General features: G+C 31.3%; 1 non-coding gene across 1 annotated transcript; it reads left to right on the forward strand.

Annotated features, from left to right (window-relative positions):
* The first annotated feature begins 1,425 nt into the window (after nt 1-1,425).
* Nucleotides 1,426-1,532, forward strand: LOC139874063 (small nucleolar RNA R71). Its single transcript, XR_011767765.1, has one exon. It is a non-coding gene; the product is annotated as a small nucleolar RNA R71 (small nucleolar RNA).
* The last annotated feature ends 2,969 nt before the right edge of the window (nt 1,533-4,501 follow it).

Raw genomic sequence — 4,501 nt, forward strand, 5'->3', positions numbered from 1 at the left:
ATTGTATATTATGTAATCTTGAGATACCATAGACACGTATACAATGTTTCGACCTATCATGTTGACTCATCTATATATATTTCGGAACAACCATAGACACTCTATATGTGAATGTTGGAGTTAGCTATACAGGGTTGAGGTTGATTCCAAAATATATATAGTTTGAGTTGTGATCAATATTGAGATACGTATACACTGGGTCGTGGATTGATTCAAGATAATATTTATCGATTTATTTCTGTACATCTAACTGTGGACAATTAGTTGTAGGTTACTAACGAGGACAGCTGACTTAATAAACTTAAAACATCAAAATATATTAAAAGTGTTGTAAATATATTTTGAACATACTTTGATATATATGTATATATTGTTATAGGTTCGTGAATCAACCAGTGGCCAAGTCTTACTTCCCGACGAAGTAAAAATCTGTGAAAGTGAGTTATAGTCCCACTTTTAAAATCTAATATTTTTGGGATGAGAATACATGCAGGTTTTATAAATGATTTACAAAATAGACACAAGTACGTGAAACTACATTCTATGGTTGAATTATCGAAATCGAATATGCCCCTTTTTATTAAGTCTGGTAATCTAAGAATTAGGGAACAGACACCCTAATTGACGCGAATCCTAAAGATAGATCTATTGGGCCTAACAAACCCCATCCAAAGTACCGGATGCTTTAGTACTTCGAAATTTATATCATATCCGAAGGGTGTCCCGGAATGATGGGGATATTCTTATATATGCATCTCGTTAATGTTGATTACCAGGTGTTCACCATATGAATGATTTTTATCTCTATGTATGGGATGTGTATTGAAATATGAAATCTTGTGGTCTATTGTTACGATTTGATATATATAGGTTAAACCTATAACTCACCAACATTTTTGTTGACGTTTAAAGCATGTTTATTCTCAGGTGAATACTAAGAGCTTCCGCTGTTGCATACTAAAATAAGGACAAGATTTGGAGTCCATGTTTGTATGATATTGTGTAAAAACTGCATTCAAGAAACTGATTTCGATGTAACATATTTGTATTGTAAACCATTATGTAATGGTCGTGTGTAAACAGGATATTTTAGATTATCATTATTTGATAATCTACGTAAAGCTTTTTAAACCTTTATTTATGAAATAAAGGTTATGGTTTGTTTTAAAAATGAATGCAGTCTTTGAAAAATGTCTCATATAGAGGTCAAAACCTCGCAACGAAATCAATTAATATGGAACGTTTTTAATCAATAAGAACGGGACATTTCACCACTCATGTGAGTGGGAGGCTGTGTTATCAATAATTTTGTAAGCTTCAGTTGTGGTTTTCTTCATAATGGAACCACCAGCTGTTATGTCGATGTCTTTTCGTGTAGCAACGTCGCATCCTTGGTAGAATATTTGTACTATTTGATAAGTATCTAAACCGTGCTGAGGACATCCTCTCAACAACTTTCCGAATCTTTTTCACGCCTCATATAATATTTCATTTGGCTTTTGCGTGAACGTAACAATTTCTCCTTGAAGTCTCACAGCTTTAGATGCCGGAAAGAATTGTTTAAGAAATTTCTCAACTAAAACATCCCATGTATCAATCGCCCCTTCAGGTAACGATTCTAACCACTCTTTGGCTTCTCCCTTTAAAGTCCAAGGAAATAACATGAGATAGATCTGTTCATCCTCAACTTCTCTGATTTTGAATAGAGTACAGATCCTATTAAAGGTTCGAAATGTTCGTTTGGATCTTCCTTCGACGCACCACTATATTGGCATTGATTAGTTACCATTTGTAGGATTTGTCCTTTGATTTCATAATCTGGCGCATTAACATCTGGCTTAATAATGGCGTGTCCTTGGCCCGTGCGTGTGGCTCTCATTCGATCTTCCATACTTAGAGGTTCCGTTACTTCCATAATTGAATTTGTTGAATACGAATCACTAGAGAATTCTGATTTAACGGTTTGTGGTTCAGGAGGAATGATTAGTGGTTCTGGATCTTGGAATTGTCCTTGAATATCCTCCGGGTTTTCAATTTTGAAGTCGGGTTCAAAAAATGGATTATCGGAAATTTGAATTGGAATACTTGGTCGACTTGATGATGATTCTAAAGAAAAATCAACGGCGACAATATTGGCTAGATGTCTTGATCGAGTTACAGGTGGTGAACGTATGAAAGGTGGTGAACGTTTTGCTCGGTGCATTCACTGAATATCCTATTAGTTATAAAGATAAAAATTATATAAGTTATCAAATTAATAGACTTTTTTGATTTTGTCCACGTTTCGAATAGCCAATAGATGCAGCAGGTAGCCAGGACCCCTTAAATCGGAAGCCCACAACTCGCCACTAACAAATCCAACTATTACTACGAACCAGAAAATTTTGATGTATATCAATTTAACCGCTTAAAATAATTTTTCCGTCGAAATTTTAAAGAAAATAAAGAAAATTCTATGTCCTAAAAACTAGAGCGTCGAGAAATAAGAAAGAAAAAGAGTGCGTCGAAAAACGTCGAAAAATAAAAGTTCGAAAAATAAAAATAAGAAAGAAAAACGTCGAAACTTAAAAGTCTAAAAACTAAATATTAAAAGTTGTGCCTAAAGGTATTAAAGCTTAAAGGAATTCTATATCCAAAACGGCAATAACTTAAAAGGCACTAAAATTTATTTAAAACTAAGGCAATAAGCGACGTTGTAAGATTCTAAAGCGCCTAAATCTTAATCTAAAGAAAAAGCACTTAAGGGAATTTACGGCAAAGCCTAAAAATCTAAAAATCTACGGTAAATCTATAACTACGTAATTAATATTATGAACGAAAAATATTATGAATTATGAATTAAACGATAAATAAGAAAAATACAAAATACAAAAATAAACTAAATTGATAAAAATACAATTTTACAAAAATATTATTTTTATATTATTATTTTATAAAAGTATTAACTTATAATTAATAAAAATAATGAAAAACTTAAAAATACAAATTAAATAAAACTAAAACTAATTATTATTATATATAAACCCTAATTACTAATTAATTAATAATAATTAATAATAATTAATAATAATTAATAAATCTTAACCCTAATCCGTTCCAGCAAGGTTTCAGGCGTGTCAGACAGAGCCATGCGGTCGCATGGGTATTGGGCTTCTGGCTCATGCGATCGCATGGCCCAAGAATCCAGAAAACATTCGGGCTTTGATCAGGCTCGACCCAGTTTCCTATTTATTAAATATTTATTTATTTATTTGTTTTTTTAACACTTATTATAAATACAAAATATTTTTATGAAATAAGAAATAATATATTTTTACAAAAATATAGGTTTACTAAAATATAGTGTAAAAATATAGCGTTTTGCCGAGTCGCCGGCAGCGGCGCCAAAAATACTTGATGTGTGCAGCAGCGTATACGAAATAGTTATATTTTTGGCTACAAAATACGATACAAATTTACACAAGTTATTTATTTATTTATAGAGTGAAAATACCTAAACCTTGCTACAACACTTATAGGCAGTGTACCTAATCGTACAGTAGTGTAGTTTTTAGTAAGTCCGGTTCGTTCCGCAGGGAGCTAGCCAAGTTTAACCCTATATTTGTAAACTATATTTGTATAAATATAATTAATATATATATATATATATATATATATATATATATATATATATATATATATATATATATATATAAGTAATATTATTATTATTATTATTATTATAAAAGAGGGGGGGGGGGGGTTTACCGTTTAGTGACCGGCTTGTCGATTTTATGTCTTAAGTCACAATTAAAACCTAATGTAAAATATTAAAAATAAATACAACTTAATTTAAAGCGTAAAGTAAATGACGATAAATAAAATGCGATAAATTAAAGTGCGATAAATAAAATGACGGTAAATAAAATTGCAATAATTAAAAGTACGATAATTAAAAATGCGATAAGATATAAAATATAGGAATTATGCTTATTTAAACTTCCATAATCATGATGTTCGACGTGTTGATTTTAGTTTATTACCATGGGTTAATTGTCCTTTGTCCTGGATTATTCGATATGTCCATACGGTTTTGTCCATAATAGTCCATCAGTCATAAATATAAAGTGCGAGAGTCTTCGTCAAATTATCCTTATACCCGAAGTCAAATATTTCAACTAATTGGGGATTCGAACTGTAACAAGGTCTTAATAATTTGTTTAATGAATACACAAGGTTATCGACTGAGTGTAATCCAAGGTTTTACTAATTTGTTAACAATTACACCAATTACCCTTGAATGTAATCCACCCCTGTTTTAATAAGTCCATTAACTATTAATTCATCTCCTTGTCCGGTAAAATGAACGATAAATTGTATTTATAGACATCTCGCCCACCGTACCCGATTAAGCGTATGTGGTTATATATAGATACGTCAAATTGTAATCTTTATATTAAATTAACGAGGTATCGTTTAGTTAATATAAAGCCCATTAATAGCCCATAGTCCAATTTCCACA

This window comes from Rutidosis leptorrhynchoides, chromosome 10 (genome assembly GCF_046630445.1).
Source record: "Rutidosis leptorrhynchoides isolate AG116_Rl617_1_P2 chromosome 10, CSIRO_AGI_Rlap_v1, whole genome shotgun sequence".
NCBI lineage: Eukaryota > Viridiplantae > Streptophyta > Magnoliopsida > Asterales > Asteraceae > Rutidosis > Rutidosis leptorrhynchoides.